This window comes from Sturnira hondurensis, unplaced genomic scaffold (assembly GCF_014824575.4).
Source record: "Sturnira hondurensis isolate 20B ecotype Veracruz unplaced genomic scaffold, ASM1482457v3 Scaffold0000022, whole genome shotgun sequence".
Classification (NCBI taxonomy): Eukaryota; Metazoa; Chordata; class Mammalia; order Chiroptera; family Phyllostomidae; genus Sturnira; species Sturnira hondurensis.
The window spans coordinates 1211561-1232753 of record NW_028072653.1 but is presented as its reverse complement, the minus strand read 5'-3'; the positions used below and the strand labels follow the sequence as shown (position 1 = coordinate 1232753).

General features: G+C 40.5%; 1 protein-coding gene across 1 annotated transcript in view; it reads left to right on the top strand.

Annotated features, from left to right (window-relative positions):
- The first annotated feature begins 15644 nt into the window (after positions 1-15644).
- RNF145 (ring finger protein 145) overlaps positions 15645-21193 on the top strand; it is a 57703-nt gene continuing 52154 nt past the window's right edge. Inside the window, exon 1 of the mRNA XM_037050883.1 lies at positions 15645-15989. The gene's annotated coding sequence lies outside the window, so the exon portion shown is untranslated. The remainder of the gene's footprint in view (positions 15990-21193) is intronic.

The following is a 21193-nucleotide window of genomic DNA, read 5'->3' as shown; positions in this document are numbered from 1 at the left end:
GACTCATTTACATTTGGTATTTAGTAGGGTTCATTTCTCCCAATTATAAAAATAATATGTCTTCATTATAGAAAATTGATTTTGCTTCTTAATTAAGTGGAATGAAAATTTCAAAGTTAACAAAATTACAGGTGGCAGAAGATCCAGATTTATTTAACTTTGCTCTCATTTTCTAGGGAAAATATCAAGAAGAGAGAAGTTTCCCTGTAATACAGAACCACGCAGGCAGCCTCACATGCACAGTGGTAACAGTTCAACCTGTGCAGCTTGTTTATGTCTGTAATCATGTGCATTGGAGATGCTATCTTGCCAGTCGTGGGAGAAATAATTACAAATGTCCCTCCCCACAAATTCTAGATGAATGAACTATTTTTGAGATGAAATTTTAGTATAATACATTGCCGCCTAATCAACATTGGATTTGAAATCTTAAACAAGAACATCAAATTGTTACTACGTTGCATATTTCACATTGTGAGGGCCATTTCATCTATTTGTTTTTATTTCCACAGTGACTCCTACGTGGATAAATGAATATCTCTCATGCTTCCATAAATATTCACGAAATGTCTAGACTGTGACAATCTAAACATTTACAACATGACAGAGCAAGCTTTGATCGCCAGTAAGCTATGTGTAATGAATAGGCTACCATTTCTTTATTCATTAGACCTCCCAACATTAGGAAGCATTTCTTTGGCAACGTGTTTATGTCCATAGAGCATTAGATAGGGTTCTAGACGCAGCTGTATTGAAAATTAGCCTCCTGGCCTTAAGGTAATCAATTTCATTGACCTCAGTCATTAATAAAAATGAATTGATTGAATAACAACTATTTTTTATTTTATATGTCAGAGTCTCTAGGGTTTAATTTGGTAGCTTTCCAACAACATTCTAGGGACCTGTGCTAGATTATGACCTCATTTGCATCACTCCCACCTTCAAAATGAGAAGTGTAGGGATCATACGGTACATTGTTTATAAAGCCACATGGAAGAATTGTGTTCTTTCTTTCGTTGATAGCTATTATTACTTCTCTCAAGTATGCATTTATCTTTTCTAGAATTTCTAGAGCTTTATTATTCACACTGAAATAAACTTACAGAATTTACGTTTAGTATATAGAATTTCATTGATAACATTGACGTGGTATATTTTTCCTTGATGCTGTATAAATATTACCTCAAGTAATTTGTATTGAAATATTATTTCTGGTTTTAAATAACAGACTTGAATGAGGCTAGCTTGACCCTCAAAGTGGATGGTGGCAAGGAGAGAGGTATTTGCAGAGCACAGTGCCTGACATGGAGTACTAGTTGAATATTGAACCAGGAACCAAGGCAAGTTTAATGCCTTCAACAATGAATACCAAACTATATTTTATTCCTACAGCACTGCTGTTAATGTGACTTTAAGTGCAAGTCTCTGTGTCACTTAGCTCCAAATCCCAAAAACCTGGGATCGAATCTTATTGGTCTAACTTAGGTCACATGTGTAACTTTGAACCAATCAACTCTTCCAAAGCCGTCAGCTATTTCCTAGGCCTGCCCCTATCTACTAGGGAAAGTTGTCAGGAAAGAAGGACTTCCTGTAGGTCAAACCGCCTCTGCTGAAGTGTCTTTTACACTCATAATTAATGGTGTTTTCTTCCTGACAGGCCTCAATGTTACTCTTATCTTTTGTAACGTTTTAGTTAATTCATTATTCATTTATACGCACTATTCCTTAATGGTAGTCACATTTTATCAGTAAGCACATCATATATTTTCTTCTTCATCTACATCTCTGCTCTTTGGTTTTACATTAATTTTAAATTCTACCACCTGCAAATATATTTTACACTATCACTCTTACTAGCATATATAAGAAGCATTAAACAGTTCTAAATTAGTCCATGGTTCTCAAACATTGAAATGTTTAATATTTTATTTTATTTTTTAAATATATTTTGTTGATTATGCTATTACAGTTGTCCCATTCCCCCCCCTTTATTCTCCTCCACCCTGCACACCCCCTCCCAGCAGCATTCCCCTGCTTTAGTTCAAGTCCATGGATAGTACATATAAGTTCTTTGGCCTCTACATTTCTTATACTGTTCTTAACCTCCCCCTGTTTATTTTCTACCTACTGTTTATGCTACTTATTCTCTGTAACTTTTTCCTCATTCTCCCCCTCCCCTTCCCCTCTGATAACCCTCCATGTGCTCTCCATTTCGGTGATTCTGTTCCTATTGTAGTTGTTTGCTTAGTTTGTTTTCATATTTTATCTGCACTTCCATTCTAAATGATAGCTTTGCTGGATAGAGTAATCTTGGATGTAGGTCCTTGCCTTTCATGACTTCAAATACTTCTTTCCAGCCTCTTGCCTGCAAGGTTTCTTTTGAGAAATCAGCTGATAGTCTCATGGGAACCCCTTTGTAGGTAACTATCTCCTTTTCTCTTGCTGCTTTTAAGATTCTCTCCTTATCTTTAATCTTGTCTAATGTAATTATGATGTACCTTGGTGTGTTCCTTCTTGGGTCCAATTTCTTTGGGACTCTATGAGTTTCCTGGACTCCCTGAAAGTCTATTTCCATTGCCATATTGGGGAAATTCTTCTTCATTATTTGTTCAAATAAGTTTTCAATTTCTTGGTCTTCCTCTTCTCCTTCTTCATCCCTGTGATTCGGATGTTGGGATGTTTAAAGAAGTTCTGGACGTTCCTAAGCCTCCCCTCATTTTTTTTTTTTTTTCAGTTCTTGTTTCTTCATTTTGTTCTGACCAAATGTTTCTTTCTTCCTGCTGGTCCAAACTGTTGATTTGAGTCCCAGTTTCCTTCCTGTCACTGTTGATTCCCTGTACATTTTTCTTTATTTCACTTTTCATAGCCTTTATTTTTTTTCTCTAATTTGTGACCATATTCAACCAATTCTGTGAGGATCCTGATCACCAGTATTTTAAACTGTGCATCTGATAGGTTGGCTATCTTTTTGTTGCTTAGTCTATTTTTTCTGAGCTTTGATCTGTTCTTTCATTTGGGTCATGTTTTTTGTCTTGGTGTGCCTGTTACATAGTAAGGGGCGGTGCCTTAGGTGTTCACCAGGGCGGGGCAACCCACATGGCTGCGTTGTGATGTTGTAGGTGGGGGAGGGGGCACTGTGCTACTTGCCTCTGCTCTCGGTTGGTTTTCAGTCACATCTCCAGCTACCCACAGGCAAATTGGGCCCTTCTGGTGCTCATTCCCACGTGGGTGGGTTTGCATACATTCTAGGACCCTGTGGGTCTCTCCAACGAACTCTCCTGTGAGGCTGGGAGTTTCTCCTGCTTCTGCCTCAATCCCATAGGTATTTTCAATCAGAGGCCTTGAGGCTTTATTTCCCCTCCTGGGTTGTGTGGTCTGTCTCGCTTCCCAGTTGTTCCTCCTGGTTTGTCTGCACACAGATGTGGGACCGCCTGGTCCACCAGCTGCCACCTCACTGTGAGTCCTCTTTGTGGACAGTTGTGCTCCGCTGCTCCTCTCTGCCTCTCCTACAGGTTTGGATGAATGTTTGTTTCTTCTTTAACTCCTTAGTTGTTGGACTTCCATACAGTTCAATTTTCTGTGAGTTCTGGTAGTTTTTTATTTGTAAATTTGTTGTTGTTCTTCTTTTGGTTGTGCAAGGAGGCACAGTGTATCTACCTATGCCTCCATCTTGGCCAGAAGTCTGCTCGAAATGTTTCATATTTTAAATTAACATGACTCTCCATTAAATATTTCTTAGCATTGCTCTCTAAATTTGATTCCATTTTAATAACTCTAATTTTGAAATGAGTCACAGTTATTATTCTTTTTCATATAGTGAATCTAACCTATAATTTTTTTCTTTTCATTACATCCCCATGGTAATATTTCTAATGAACAATGATAATTTACTTCCATTTATTCATGTAAGCACAATAGGCATTTTATTTAATTTTAACAACCTGATGAATGTCAGATTAAACATTTTTCCCCCCAAAGAAAAAAGGGCAGACTGTATACTCTGCATTTTGGTCATGGTTTGAGAAAATCACTGGCAGCATTCTTTCACCCCAAAATGTGTTGCTTGGTGCTCTGCCTATGACTTCAGTTTGATTCATTTTTCTTCTTCTTCAGCAAGGCTGGGAAATGCAACCTGAAGACTCTAATTAACCACAGACATACTGGCATTGCTTCTTAGACATATTCATTTTTATTTCCAGTCTGATATCTTGTACTACTACTTCCAGATTTCTTCTGTATCAACTGAGGTGGATGTGATGTTTTTATGACCATGAAAAATGAAACCTCAAACATTACTTAATTAGCTGCCTACTTGCTTTTTATTGTTTTTCGGTTTTCTTTTACTAATCCGCTCCAGTGATCCTTCCATTTCTCAACTATATCCCACTTCCAGTTCTGTTCTCTGTCTGAACTGGCTCACTCTTGGATAATTCTGCTGGTTCCCTTACTACTGTTACTAATGACTGACACATGCCAATATCAATATATGTAAGAACAAGATAGTGAAGATGGTTGCATACATTGTGATTGCAGTAAAAGTGAATTGCAAATTTTAAAATGTGAATTTTATAAGACTCTTACCTCAATTTTACAAAAAAACCATTTTGTTAATATTCTATGAAATCTCCATCATTTGATGCATTCGTTATATACAATAATTTCAAGATCCCACCCATGTCCTTTTCTCCAAGACCAGCAGCCCAATCTCTCATCTTCTGAGTTTTTATGTTTAAGTTCACTCATTCTTTATTTCCATCCTTCAGCTTCTTATGAAAGCTGGTTTATGGTTTCTCGAAGATAGGCATTTTCATCCAAACCATCCTTTACTGAGACCTTGAGTTGTTCATTGAGCTGATGTATTTTTAAGTTTGTTTTGGTTGCAGCTACTTAAAAATGGATATTATTTGCTGCATTTTCTTTTTTCATTTTTCAGTTATAGATGACATGCAACATTATATGCGTTTCAGGTTTACAACACAGTGATTAGACGACTGTATGCCTTATGGAGTGATCACCACAATGAGTATAACACCGACATGGCACCACAAGTAGTAATGAAACATTTTCTAACACTCAAGTCTTTCTTGTAGTGACAGCTATCAGCCCAGCTTATTCCAAATGTTTGGATTTCTCTTCAAAGTCTCTCTTTTAGTTCCAAGTATAAGGACAGATATTTCCAGGTTTATTAATGGTACCAGTTTTTGTACTTATGATCATTTGCTCTCAAGCCCAGTTTAAAGAGGATTTAAAACCTACAAATTCTATCTGAATGAGGCTTGTAAAAGTATTGATGTTTTTCCTGCACAAGGGCAGAAAATCCAATGACCAACTCTTTATTTTTTTTTGCATAAAATTGTATTTTTAATAATTCAAAATTTGACTATGGCTGCATTATATCTGCCTTATGGTTTGAGAGGCATTGTTCTCGTTAACGCTTTCTCATTTGTCAGCTATCAGTTCAAGGGCCCTCTCCTCATGGAGGCTTTTGTGAACCTGCAGACTAAGACAGCTCCATATTATAGATGGCCTTCTGCGGTTACTTTCCCTCTATTTGGGGATTCACCCATTTCATGTGTGTGCTTATAGAGTATTTTCACTGTTCTCTAAAAATCCATGACATGATAGATCATTATTTTTTCCCCGTTAGTAAAATCAAATCAGCCCATAGAAATTTGAATCTTGCCAGTGTTTTTGCCTCTTAGTTAACTATTACAGACCATCATGCATTGGAGTTTCCTTATAGGTGTCTCTTGCTATACATGTAGACAGATTTTTTTAGTTTATCCTTTGAAATAGAATTGCTTGGTATATGATAATGTGCTTACTTTACTGGGTGATGCCACATTGCTTCCCAAAGTTGTGCCAAATTCTGTCCCTACCGTCCCTACCGTCCCTACTGGAAGTATGTGAGTTTACATCACTGTACATTCTTGCCAAAACTTGGCATTGTCTCATTTTTGCTTTTATGCTAATCTAGCAAGTTGAACTGGTTTCTCATCTTTAATTTGCACTTCCCTGATGACTGATGAGGTTGAGGTCTTTTCTGTTTCTGGGCATTTGGATTTCCTCTTTTGTGAATAGTCTTTGACCTATTTTCTAGAGGGTTGTTTGTCTTGTCCTTGTTTGTTCATTTAGGAATTATTTATACATTCTGACTAGAAGACAGTCATATGTTGTGACTATCTTCTTACAGTTGGGCTTTTTAAAGAAATTCTCTTTGTCATATCTTTTGTTGAACCGAAGTGTTTCGTTCTAATGATGTATAATGTTTTATTTTTTGAATTTATGACCTGCTTTTTTTTTGCATCTTGTATAAGAAATCCTTTCCTAGCTCAGGTCATACAGATATTCTATATTTTCTTTAAGTTTAACTTTCATATTTAATCCATATGAAATTGAAATTTGACTGTGGTGTGAGGTAGGAACCCATTCTCACATGGTCTTGGTCTCCTGTTGTGTAAAAGAAGTCTAGAGGTAGGCAATCTAGCAATTCTACTCTCAGATATATGCCCTAGGAAGAGACTCTTGGACAGAAGCACCAGGAGACATACATGAACAAGTTCATCGTAGCGTTATTCATAACAGCAGAACAACTGGTAACAGCAGGAGGGATTTCACATGGATAACTAGGTAAAGAGTGTTGGAAAAGCTGAGAATGAGAACATGGGGCATTCAGAGATCAACAACTGCAGGGCGCCACTGTCCTCTCTAGGAATATGGTGTCATTGGAGCCTGGGAACCAGGGTATATGGCAGGATCTGGAACTTAGAAGAGGAAGCTTCCGGAACCACTGGATGGACTGTGCAGCCAGAGTTACCAACAAGAGCTGGACCATGAAAGAGACATGACCATTGCCAGAGATGCTGCCCAAAGCAGAGAGAGAGGAAAGAAATATTCTGCCTTCTCCCTTCTCTTGCCCTCCAGTCTACTATCTGTGCCCCTATTGGCCATATCTAACCAGAAGCCAGTGGGCAAGGTGGCTTAAGAGATGTGGGTACTGGGGTTAGCACCCTGGGATACAAAGCAAAGGACAGGGTAGGAATCTGAGTACTATCAGACCAATGATGAGCACAAGACTCCTCCCACACCCAGCCCTAATTTCCCTTCTATTCCTCATTTCCACCACTCCCTGTCCACCTGAACTGTTGTCTCCAGCCACGTCAGATTATCAGATATTTTCAGTCCGTGCCATGTACATTTTTACATTCTTTAACCCTTTGTTCAGACCGTACCCTCAGCTTGGAATGCTTCCTTATCTCCCTTGAAGACTTATAATCCTTCAAATATTACTTTATGTCCAAATCCTTGGAGCACTTCTTCTCAGTCAGGTTTGTGAACTTCTTGCCCTCCAAACCTTTTAATATTGAAGCTTGTAGAATGCTGTCCTTGGCCCTCTTTTTATCTCGGGTTACTTGGCATTTTTAGTGAGTGATTTTATCTATTTCTATGACCTTTAACTTCCACTTGAGGAGCGATGATTCCCAATTTTGTGTCTTTCCTAAACTCCAGCCCCAAGGGATTGGAAGTTCTTGGGGACAGGAACTCTTGAGATTTACTGTTAACATATTCAGACTAACAAAAAGTTGTAAGTTACCATTAGCAATAGCATTGAAAACAAAATATCTAGGAATTAATGTGATAAAAGACATGAAAGACCTCTATGTTGAAAACTAAGTCTCAGTGAGACCTTGAGAAACGCAACAAGCTAAAATTCCAAATTTGAGTCCAGAATTGATATGGAAATGCAAAGTGACAAGATCCTTTTGAAGGAAATAAAACAAAGACAAAGAGTTGGGAGGACTTGCCCTACCACATATTGCATATTGAGACTTCTTACTTAGCTAGATGGAGTAATTGCGATAGTTTGGTACTGGCACAAGAATAGACAAACAAACCAGAGCAACAGAATAGTGAATTCAGAAACAGATCTACTCAGATATGCCCACTCAGTTTATGGCACAATAGCTCTGTAAAGCAGAGGGGAAACAGGCTTAAAAGAATCGTTATGTATAAAAATACTAAATTTAAAATAAGAATTTATGTTCATTATTATTGAATGAAAAGTGAAGCTACGGGTCAAGAGGAGATTTTTGCAGCATATATAACTGACAAAGGACACGCATTCAGAATATACAAAAGATGACAAAACAAAAAGCAAATGACAAACAATTTAGAAAAAAATTGGGGAAGAGACTTGAGCAATTCACAGAAGAGGAAGTCCAAAAGCCCAGTAAACATGAAAAGATACTCAACCTCCTTAGCAATTAGGGACATGCAAGTTTAAAAAACCCACGAGCGTGACTACAGTTTAAAAGACTGGTAATAATACCAGTGGTGGGCTAGTGAGCAATAGCAATCTTCCCTGATTGTTGTTGGGGGTGTGCATGGGTGCAGACACTTTGGAAGACAGTTGGAGTTACCTAAGAAAGTTGAGTACCCACAGGCGCTGGGGCCCAGCAGTTCTCTTCAAGAGAAATGTGTACACAGGAGCAGCAGAAGGCAAGTTCCAAAGTGCTGAAAGCAGCATGGTTTGTGGTGGCCCCAAATTGGAGTTTGGGTGTTCATTAACCCAAATGTTTGTTAATAGCAGAATGAATAAGTGCATGTTGTATTCCTCTGATGTGATAGTGCAGTGACAATGAATAAAACCGCAGTTTCACACAATAACAATTGAATTTCAAACACAATGTTAAACAGAAAAAGCTAATCACCAAAAAATGCATACTATATGATTCCACTCATATACAATTCCAGAACAGGCAAAACTAAATTAACATATTTAGGGACTTGGAGGTCAAACAATGAAAAGGAAGTGACTATGTTAAAGCAGTTTAGACAGGTGTGAAAAAGAGTGTGGTGGGCACTTCTGGGGGTGTTAGCAAGCTTCTATTTCTGGATAGTGGTTAAAGCATTTGTTTTTTAAAAATATCAATTTGTTAAGTTATACAATTGTGTTTTCATATACTTATCATTTTTTAGTTACTTCCTTATCTTCATAACAGCATATTACACTGACTAGCAAATAAAAAGGATTGATGCCTTGGGACTTTTTAAATTGCAAATAACAGAAAACACACTACAAACTGGCTTAAGCCAAAAAGTAACTTGCTGGCTGATATAATTACAGAATAGGGGGTGGACATGCTTGTTTTAGCTGAGGTTTAGATTAGGGCTCATACACTGTGATCTGGTTTCTTTTTATGTTTTGGGTTCTTTTATATGCTTTGGCATACTTTTGAGTTGGCTCTTCCCTTTTGGATCCAAGATGGCTGCTTGTAGTCTCTGAAATTATAGGATTCCTTTTTTAGGTCTAGTAGAAAAGAGAAACTTTGCTCTCCTTCAGTTCAGCTGAAAACCTTGGTGTTGAATGTTGCCCTGCTTGTTAAGGCTTGACTTGGGTTGTGGGTTTTTCTCTGAACTAATCACTGTGGGAGATAGGATAACTCATTAACCCATCCATGATCAATGACCAGTAGCCTACATAGCTACAACATCAAAGGTGATATTGGGGAGGCACCTAAAAAATGTCTATGACAGCCCTGGCTGGCGTAGCTCAGTGGATTGAGAACCAGACGATCGCAGTTCTCAACTGGGCCTGCGAACCAGATGATCGTGGTTCGATTCCCAGTCAGGGCACATGCCTGGGTTGCAGGCCGGTTCCTTGCAAGCTAACTACCAGCAGGGGGCGCACAAAAGGCAACCATACATTGATGTTTCTCTCTCTCCTTCCCCTCTAAAGATAAATAAATAAATAAAATCTTTAAAAAAATGCCTATGACAATCAATATCCATTGTATTTCATTGAATATCATGCTTGAAAAGTAACACACAATTCTGTTGTAGTACTGCCCATTTTAGGCTTAATCAGAATCAGGACAAAGAACATGGCTGGGTAGGATGGAGGTACACCAGCTAATCTGAAATATTGAAACAATACATATTTTTCTCCCTGTTGATGTTAGAGATTCAAAAACTGTTACAAACACTCAGGTTAATTAAAAGCAAAGCTGACTTATAAGATGTAACAACTAAGGCAATCAGTGAAACTTAATTGGATCTTGGTTGGAAAAATTTTACCTGTAAAAGATAATTCAGGGAGAACTGGGAAAATTTGAATATTGGTTGGACAATAAAAGATTTAGCAAATTATAATTCATTTTGTGAGTTGTGGTAGTGGAATTTGGTAATATTAGAGAAAGCTCTTAATTTTAGAAAAAAACTAGAGTATTTAGGGTTGCAGTGTGCTGTTGTCTGTGACTTACTCTCAAAGAGCATAATGAGTCACATACACACATAGATAAAGCAAATATTCAAAACTTTAACAGTCTTTGAGAGGACTTCCTCCAAGATGAAGGCATAGGTGGAAACACTGTGCCTTCTCCCACAACCAAGTTTGAATATAACAAAGTTTTGGCGAACAAAGACACAGCCAAAGAACAGAAAATTGAATTATACAGAGGAAGTCCGACAAAAATGAACTGTTCCACCGGGACGGTAAGAGGGGCGGAGCCAGCAGCGGAGCAGGGTTGGGCAGGACAGATCCCCCGACCTAGGCCGGCAGGTAGACTGGACCCAGTCAGGGTGTGGGGCAGACTGACCTCGGTCGCACATTCGTGCACAATGAGATGGACCACACAGGCCCCAGGGGGCGAACCCAGTGGTGGAGGGTTGACAACGGCGGCACACTTGCATGCAGTGGGACAAAACGAGCGGGCCCCGGTGACCGTGGCAGCTGCCGCACCTGTGGGGGCCAAGGTGGGAGGCGGCACACGGAACACCATTGCTCCTCTCTGACCCCACCCCCACATACAGCATCACAACCCAGCGACTTAGTTGCCCTGCTCAGGTGAAGACCTAGGGCTCCAATCCTGCTACAGAACAGGCACGAAAAGCCCAAAAGATGGCGCAAGAAGAACTCAGAGTCCCAGAGCCAATAACTCTCAGCGACCGAGAAATTGCCAGCCTCTCAGAAGCACAATTCAAGACACTGTTTATCAGGATGCTCACAGAACTGGTTGATTATAGTCACAAATTAGAGGAACATATAAAGGCTAAACTAATTGAAATGAAGGGAGATGTCCAGGAAACCAATAGCGATGGAAAGGAAACTGGGACTCAAATCAATGGAATGGACCAGAAGGAAGAACGAAACATCCCACCAGAAAGGAATGAAGAAATGAGAATTCAAAAAAATGAGGAGAGGCTTAGGAACCTCCAGGACATCTTTAAACGTTCCAACATCCGGATTATAGGGGTACCAGAAGGGGGAAAGAAACAGCCACGAGTGGAAAACTTATTTGAACAAATAATAAAGGAGAACTTCCCCAGTCTGGCAAAGGAAATAGACTTCCAGGAAATCCAGGAAGCTCAGAGAGTGCCAAAGAAGTTGGACCCAAGAAGGAACACACCAAGGCACATCATAATTACATTAGCCAAGACTAAAATGAAGGAGAGAATCCTAGAAGCAGCAAGAGATAAGGGGACAGTCACCTACAAAGGAGTACCCATCAGACTGTCAGCGGATTTCTCAAAAGAGACCTTACAGGCAAGAAGGGGCTGGAAAGAAGTATTCCAAGTCATGAAATCCAAAGACCTACAGCCAAGATTGCTTTATCCAGCAAAACTTTCATTTAGAATGGAAGGACAGATAAAGTGCTTCTCAGATAAGGTCAAGTTCAAGGAGTTCATCATCACCAAGCCCTTATTATATGAAATGCTAAAGGGACTTATATAAGAAAGAGATGACGAAAAATATGAACAGTGAAAGGACAGCAAACTCACAGTTATTAACAACCACACCTAAAACAAAAGCAAACTAAGAGGACAGCTAGATCAGGAGTGGAACCATAGAAATGAAGAACACATGGAGGGTTAGCAACACGAGAGTGGGAGGAGGAGAAGGGGGGAGAAGGCACAGAAAATAGCATAGATGGTAGGTAGAAAATAGATAGGGGGGAGGGCAAGAATAGTGGAGGAAATATAGAATCTAAAGAACTTGAAACACGTGGTTATAAACTAAGGGGGGGAGAATGGTGGGGGAGGGAGTGTGGGTGGAAGGGAATGAAGGGGGGAATAGAACAACTGTAATGGTATAATCAATAAAATATATTTTAAAAAAGTCTTTGAATATACATGGTGATGTTATATGAGCGATGATTATAATATTCTTTTAATTCTTATGAAGAGTTTCTATATCTGAAATTTGGGTAAATAAAAAATGTTTTGGAAAAAGTCTGAAAAATCCAAACCAAACAAAAAGTGTCTTGTTTCTATGTTTTTTTTCTCTCCTATACACTGAGGTATAAATTAGATCCATAGAATGTAGAAAAAGATACATTTATTTTGGCATTAAAACAATATAAGTTCTATTGCTTTTTCAATTTTCCAAAAATGTTCTAAAATTGGTTGTGTTGATGGTTGCATAACTCTGTAAATATACTAAAAACTACTGAATTGTACATCTAAAAATTGGTTTCTTGTATGGTATGTGAATTATATGTCAAAGAGAATGAATCTCTACCTATGTGGACTAAGAAAACTGGTCATGCAATACATAAGGACATTTTGGTTAATGACAGATGGCATATAAGATGGTGGCCCCACAGGATTATAATGGAGCTGAAAAATCACCTAGTAACATTGTAGCCCTTGTAACATCACAGCAAAATGCATTACAATTTCCTACAATATTCAGTGTAGTCACATGCTCTATAGGCTTGTAACCAAGGAGCAATGGGCTATATACCATGTAGCCTGGTGTGTAGTGGGCTGTACCATCTATGTCGGTGAGGGTTCTCCATGAGGTTGGCAAAATGACAGAAGTGCCTAATGATACATTACTCAGAATGTATCCTGTCATTAAGCTACTCCCAACTGGAAAGTTTCTCTCCTAGAATTGGCTTTCAAAATCAGACTTTGGGGGCAGCTAGATTAAATGAGGTTTTATATATCATTCAGACTTTTCTAACCAAGAAAATTAACTATTTTGAGTTGGATAGAGAAGACCTCAAAGTGCCCAGAAAATATTAGGAACCAATAAAATGAATGAATAAAGGAATACACAAACATTTTCCTTTCCCATTTTCCAATGTTGGCTAGCCAGGTTATTTGGGTTTTGGCCCCATTTTATGAAATCTGTTACATGAGATCTTATCTCTGGATCTAGAAGGTAGTAATTATCCCTCAGTTATCTGAAGATTTGCAGCAGAGGACTATTTCTGTGTGATTGTTACCAATAATCAGTTTATAAGGAAATCAGAAACTAGTTTTTTGGAGTGTCAAGAGTGGCAACTAATATGCATCTTCCAAACTTTGTGCTGACTTCCTCCTCAATGTTGAATACATTTAATGAACAGGAAGATGACCTTTAGAATCCTAAATGGTTTGCCTTTCTATAGTTATAAAAACTCCACTCCTTTCTAGCACTCAAAGCTAATTCCTTTTATGACCAAGCTATGACATTTGGGTATTTCCTTAAGTTTGGTTCCAGGTATTTACCATGAATTTTTGCCCCTGACCTTTCCTGGTTTGGGTGCCTCTAGAAAGTACTTTACTTGCGCTGGCTCTCTTTCTTTTGAGCAGTCCTCTCTACTACCCTCTGTCTGTTTTTTTTCTATACTTTTCTCTCTCATTTGATTTGGTTACCTGCTTCTGGCAATGTGTAGCTTTCCCAAAACTGGATCTGCAGCCATGTAATAGCAGTAACCCTTTTATTACCAGAGTAATTTTCTTTACTTGTTTGAACTTCAGCATTTACAGGCAGCTGCTATAAAATTCAAAGGTGAGAAAAGACATGTGGCTTTTTTCTTTTACAAGTCCAGAGTACTTATAGTGAGGGTTATGGGGCTTTGAAGCCATTTTTCTCCTCTTTAAGAAAGGAAAGAGGAGAGCTAAGGTAGGCCTTTCCTTTATTTAAACAAAACACACCAACCTGGTAACAAAACTAAGGTAATATTTTCAAGATTCAGTAATTCATGCGAGAAGTATACATAAAAACAATTAGAATTTAGCATTATATAGATTTTCACTTTTTTGTAATATTTGTGGGCTTTTGTTTTCTTGAGTCGGTAGTAAAGTTGTTAAACCTGGGAGGAGACTGAGGGATGAGGCTTTGCTATCTTTGGCAGTTTCCTATTCTAGTCATTAGTCATGTGGTCTCTGTGATTTCTTACTTACCAGGCTATATTAAGAGACTCTAAAATGATCCTCTGGGATGTAGCAGGCTTAATGATTATTCTAAAGTACTCCAAGGCACCAGGATGAAAGGTGGCTATAGTTATGGATACTAGTGCCAGAAATTTTAAAAATCTGATTTCTATAGAAAGCATACTAGTGGAAGGGAAGTTACTCGGAATTTGGTTGATTGATACCTCCAGTGATTACATTTTTTCAATGCAGAGCTTCCTTCTACAATTTTAGCAAGTGCAAAGTTTGCTCACAATTTGAGGGGTTATCATTTAAAGTGCAGAGGCCAGAGACTTGGAATTCTCAGGAAGGCCCCCAACACAGGAATTTAGATAGAAAGAATTAATTCTTCTTGTAACATGCAGAAGTCGAAGCCTCCCAATTTCAGGATGATCCAGTATAGTTGCAACATTTTACCTCCAGGTGTATATCTTCCATGTAATAGGCACTGAGAACATCAAAGGCTGAACTGGTTTCTAGTAGCAACCGGCTCTCCAGGAACTAGCCAAAGAAAACGCAAACAATGTAGGGTGTGTTTTTATGGTTTTTTTTTTTTTTTGGTTTTTGGAGGGTGGTGGGCGGGGGTGCAGGGATTTGTGGAAGGTAGTGGTAAGGCAGTGCAGTAGAAAAACAGTCACGCCGCCAAGGCCAGGAAGACTAGCAATATCCTTGATTCACTTGTGCACACACAACATGCTTCAGGATTTGTATTGTGGGCAAGTGAGGCACGGAGCCTGTTCTAAAAGGTGTGTTGACATTTAAATTAGGGTAGTAATACGGGTCACTGCTCGTGACTTCGCAGAACTTGGACCTTGGGAAGGGTGTGTGTGCAGGAGCTCATGCTCTGATCTGTTTGGAACCTCAGACCAAAAGACAAGGAAAACAAAATACCATTTAATTTCACACGGTAACATCCTTTGAGCAAGTTTTTAAAATTAAGGGGTCAGAATTTCGCAATTAGGATACTCAGTGAACAGTTCCAATTTTCATTTATTCATTCATCTACTCACTTATTAAACAGAGGTTTGCCGAACTCCTGTTCTGCGCTAGTCATGGGGTTGACAGTCTAGTCCAGTCATTCAGGGAGTTAAAAAACATTCTGGCATCATTGTCACTGCGGTTGCACCGGGTGAAGATCAGCCCCTCCAATTCTCCCACGTGATCCAGGCAGGTGAGGGTGGGTGTGAACGCGCGAGGCTCTTGGTGTTTGGGGAGTGTTACAGTGCACCTGTCAGAATGGCGCGTGTCACAGCCCGCGGGCAGGTGTCATTGTGGTACGCGTTTCCATAGTCCCCAGAGCCTAGCTGTGTGTAAGGGGGGCGAGCATCCTTGTACCTGAGGCGGTGCAGTTTAACCACCAGACTCCAGCAATTGTGAGTGATCGCGGGGGCGCGCGCGCTTCTAGGCGTGGAGGGGGGCGGCTCGCCGCGTTGGCTGCGCCGCGCGCAGGCGCAGAGCGCACGAGCCTGGCTGCTGCCGCTGCAGAGTGCCGGGGGCGGGAGGAGCGAGCACTGGAGCCATGGCCGCCGCCGGTTGCTGAGGGGCTCGGCCCGCGAGCGCATGCTGCCGCGGACGATGGTGACCACACGGGTCGGACCGTTGCCGCCGCCGCTGCCGCCGCCTCCCGAAACTCAGCAACCAAGGCCCGGCGCGGAGGAACCGCCGCTGTGAGCCTCACTGTCCGGGCTGGTCGCCGCCGCCGCAGCCTGAGAAGAACGGGAGGGCGGGCGAGAAAGCCGGGGAGTTGCGGAGCCCGCCGGCCTGCTGGCGGTGCCGCCTCTCGGGCAGGGAGGCCGCAGCCCGAGGTGACCAAACCTTATGCCCGCGTTGGCCCCTTCCCATCCCGGCGCCCTCCGTCCACCGGCAGCATCCGCCCTCCCCTATCTTCCCTTCCCCCATCTCGTTGCCCGCGCCTTCCTCTTCTCTCCCGGTGCCCCTTCCCCCATTCACCTCCTCTCCTTACAGCTTCAGCGGCCTTTACATCCCCTCTTCACCGGTAGGGCCACCTCCCCCCTCCAACCGCCAGCCCCTCCCTCGGTCCTCCTGACCCCTTACGGGTGCTCTCTGACTCTGTCGCCCCTCCCGAAGCCCAGCGCGGAGCGCGCTCTGCTCTTTCAGCTCCCGCGCCCGGGGCGGCCACCCCTCACCCTCCTGGAGCTATCCCTCATCTCCCCCGGCATTCCTGAGATGCCCTCACTGTGTAGTTTCCCCCCTCGCCTCCCTAGCATCCCATTTCGACCCCTTCCGTACGCCCCTTCCTGAGCTACCCCTTTTTCTAGCTGCTCCTTCCCACCTCCTTTGCTCTTGTTCCTACTTCCAACTTTCCCTCTTTTGCGTCTTTGTCCACTTTGCTCCCCCAACCTTCCCTCCCTCTTTCCTCTACTATTACCCTTCTTTGGTCTACGCAGCCCCCAAACTCAGCCTCCCTCTTTCTTGCGGTTCGAGTTTGTTTGGGGGTTGTGGAAAGGCCCTGCCAAGCCATCTTCGAATGGGGATCGATTTGGTCTGCATCCCGTTTGTCGGTCCCTTTTTGCAGTTAGACCTCTCTCCTCAGCCCTTCCTTTTTGTCCCTGTCGCTTCCTCTCTCGCCTGCTATTCCTTTTGCATCTCCCTGCAGTTCTGTTCTCCCCACTCACGAACACCGAGACTCCTGCCCTGCCTTAAGTTAATGAGACCCTTTTCTGTTCGGGGATGAAGAACTTCACCCGCATCTTTCTTTGGAAGCTTTCAGGTGTGGGGCGCGGCAGAGCTGGCACCCTTGGCCAGACAGGAGAGCTCCCTGGCACGGGCCTCTCCTGGCAGAGTTTTTGTGAACGTAATCCCTTATCCCGCGGCGGCAGCGGCGGCAGCGGCGGCCTCTGCTGCCGCGCGGCTGCCTGCTTTGCAGCTAGCTGAGTTGGGGTTACTATAGTTCAAATGCGCCGGAGAGCCGCAGGCGTGGGGGCGGGGGAGGAGGTGCGGGGACAGAGGAAGGGGGCTTTGCAGTGCGTAGGCATCAAAGATTAATGGATGGCTTTGCGTCTCGGTCTACAGTAAACAGGAAACTAGTGTGAAAGAAAAGAACTGTGTCTTTTTATTTTTTAAAACACGGAGTGTGCAGTTCTGAATCTTGAATCATGCCCAAAGGATGAGCTGTCGGCGCTGCAGTCGTGACCCAAGCTGAGCGCTGAATGGCAGAGGTAGCGGTCTTTATAGCCACTATCCACGGTCTGGCTTCTTAAGTTGCAAGATGTACCTTCTATTCAGAGTGGACTCCGTATCTTTGCTCTTTTGGAGATGACGATGCACTATAGGACTGCTAGTAATTTATTTGGAAACCAGGTACACGAAAAGTTAGCAATGAGTGGGAGTGGGGAAGACCAGCTATATTTAAAACGTGCCAGTGCTTATGTAAGAAGTGTGTTCTTCTCCTGGGTATCAGTTTTTGCCTGAGCTTAGTTATGATATTAGGCTCTAGCTTTATCCTTTTACGTTTTTTAGAGCTTATCATCCCAAGATATAAACATCCAGAAAATCTGTCAGTATTAAGATTGGTTTTAGCTGATGGTAGAATTTTTTTTTAATTGGATGGGATAAAGAAAGATTAATGATGAATGGTAGTTTTTATTTTCCTCCTTTTGATGGAGAAAGATGTAGAAACTTTGAGCCTTAAATTACCTATTTTACTGAATAACTTTAAATTGGTCTTAAAGCATTCTTATTTTGCTTTGTCTTTTTACGAGGCACTTTAGGAGGTGTGAATACTCTTCATTTTTTAAATCACATTATAGATCCATCACAGATCCAAATGAAGATCGCATTATTTTCCAATTGTATTTATTTACCATAATTCTTCAACTGCAATGAGCCACGACTAAATTTTTATGGTTTTTGTATTGTTTGTGAGAATTTGTTTGCTTTCTTCATACTCAAAACCAAAGCAGTGTTTTCAGGCAAGTGTAGAATGAGGCTTCCTGTGTTTAACCCACAAATATGAATGGTGAACCGTGCTACGCGATCCTTGTACAGACATTACTGTGTGTGTGAGTAGCAATTACTGCTTCCAAGCCTGAGAAAGTCATTTGATGAAATATTGTGGCCCTGTTTTTGGTTACCATTTGTTGAACCTATTTTGCCATTGTTGGACAGAGAGTTTTTTTGGTTTAAGAACTGTTTTACTGCCTATAAAGTGTGTTTAAATTCAAGCCATACTTAGCATATGTTACTTGCTGAGACTTTGTGTTGGACTGTTATTTTTCCAGTACTTTTCATAGTTCAAGGAGGACATTTTAAAATCTTGCGTTGAAAATTAAACCTATGTTACTGAACTGGGCAGGATGTAGCTTATATATTTGGCCTTAGGAGTGTTAAGCCTTTAAATTTTCTTTGCCTTTATTTCTTCTCACTTTTGAGGATATTTGGTATTGTTTTGGTTTTAAGAGAATTTTGAGCTCACTCTGACCTAGGATATGCCCATTAGAGCTATCCGACAAATCTAGGGAAAAAATAAATTAGGCTTGAACCAGACATCGTAGAGGTATAATAATTTCTTTACTCCGGGAGAGAAGGCTCCATTTTTACTGCATGCTTGTAGTACAGTGATTTGGCAGGTGTGAGTGATTTCAGGTATCTGCAAACAAGATAAATATTTCAACATTTTGCTTAGGTGTTGGTTTGGTATGTGGTGCTAGAGTGTAGAGTATGGTATTTTTTTGTGCCAGTCACCACCCTATCATGTGGCATTTCTGCCTTATAAAGATTGAATATTGGGAAATTGAATATTGAGTTTTAGGGGAATTTTTTTTTCTTTTTTCCCTCTACGTCTTTTGTGGGTAACGTTCATTTGGTTTTCCACAGATTAACTTTGTTTCCTCCACATCCCTATATATGGTGAGCTTGCCAGTCACTTGCTAAAATATTCACATACAAAAATAAACATACAGTAAGCAATAGGTTTGTTACTACATGAATACCTGTGGTTCTATCCCAGGTCCTTAATTGAGGCGCTTGAGTCTTGAGTTTACCATGTAGAGTTAGGGGTCTGCCTTTTTGGATATTCTGTGTTGATAGTGTTAGGGATCCAGGATTTTCTTGTTGTGTTTGTGAGACAGAGTAGAGGTAATAAGGGGGAAACATACCATTGTCCTAGTGGCGTTCTTTTGTAACAGAGTTGATTCTCTGTAAGAATTAGGGAGATCCCCCCCCTCCAGCAGTTCAGATCTTGATTTCTAATGCAGGATTGGTTATTTGTTTAAAGTCTTTTTCTTTACCCCTTTAAGAGGTACAGTGAATGAAGAAAGTAGGTACATTTAAAAATAAAACATTAAAAAATAGAAGGCTGCAAATCAGATGAAGTAAATAAATATGGACAAGTAACCCAGTAATGTTCCCTGTTTTTTGTTGTTGATTATAAATGGATTAGTGATTTATATTGGATGTTGCAATTCGAAAAAATAGTTAAACTCCCAAGAGTACATTGAGTTACAGTTTAACCACCAGAATAAGCTTTTATTTCCTTAAGTCATTTAGATGGCACAAGCATGTGAGTCCCCCCAAGTCCCCAGATAACACATGGGTATTCTAAAACATTTGGCAAACAGGAAGAGGTAGAAAGAAGGAAACAAAAATTGCCCCAGCCTCAGTGTTGAAAGGACGTTAATGTGCGTATTATTTCTTTCCAGGCGTTTTTTTACCCCCCCCCTCTTAAAATAATGAGCTTTGAGAAATTTAGGTTCCTGAATGATGTAATTTACAATAAATGTTGATTAGGGATTTTATTTTTCAGCCTCCCCCCACCCCCCAGGACACAGCTATTTGATTTTGATTATCTCACAATATTTTTTCTTATGTAGGCAAAAGACTAAAACGGTCTTGTTCTTTTAAATTAATAAGAACTACAGTATTTGTAAAAACGTTAATTTTGTATTATTGAAAGTATGTATATAACATGGTGGGCAATAGGAGTGATAGTATGATTAGTCAACGATCAGTGGAATTAATCTGTTTTTCAGTGCTTTAAAAACTTACAATGACGGTGTGCCAAGTTGAGCTGCCCCCTTTTTAAATAACTGAACTAGGAAGCGATGAAAATTAGAGGGTAAAATGGGAATACTGACAAATATTTAACCATAGCATGGAAATCTGTCACTATAATTTTCTTTAGAAATAAATGTTTTCATTGGTCCTGTAATGCCTGAAATTGCTGCCAAAGCTAGAAATGTGGTTAGCTTTCTCAGCAAAATTCTTAAAAGGATATTGTCAGAGCCAACAATCCAGAATTATCTTTACTCTTAAAATTGTTCTTTACCCACTTTTGTTTGCCCTATTTCCTTATAATTTCTTGGCTTAGTTTACACCTCAGACATATAAAGCAGTATTCCACTGGCTTGTTCTTTTAAATAGATTTGTCCAGGAGATCCTCATTTCCTTCTTTCTTCTTCCTTTTCTTTATTCTACTACTCATCAACAGCTCAGTAAAGACGGGGGCTGCAGACTCACAGTGGTCTTTCATGTGCCAGGCGCGTGTCTATATATCATGGGAAGAATTTGAATTATTTTCCTACCTTGAAAGCAAATTATGGGAATTTCAGACTGAGTTTAACTTTAATGATTCAACGAAACAATATTGCAAATAATGGTTTCTTTACATTTACATACCATCAGTTCTCTAGGTTTTATCTACATTATAAAATCAGCACTTCAATTTTGATTGTAAGTGATGAGGAAAAAGACATTGAGGTGCTGGAAACTAAATCTGCAATTACCGTTTTATTGACTAGCTTAGGTTTTTTTTTCTTTTTAAGATTTTATTTATTTATTTTTAGAGAGAGGGAAAGGGAGGGAGAAAGAGGGAGGGGACACTAGTGTGTACTTGCATTTTGTGTACCCTCCATTGGGGACCTGGCCAGCAACCCAGTCTTGTGCCCTTACTGGGAATCGAACCAGTGATCCTTTGATTTGCAGGCCAGCACTCAGTCCACTGAGGCTTACCAGCCAGGGCAGGTTTTTTTAATATAATAAATATTTAATG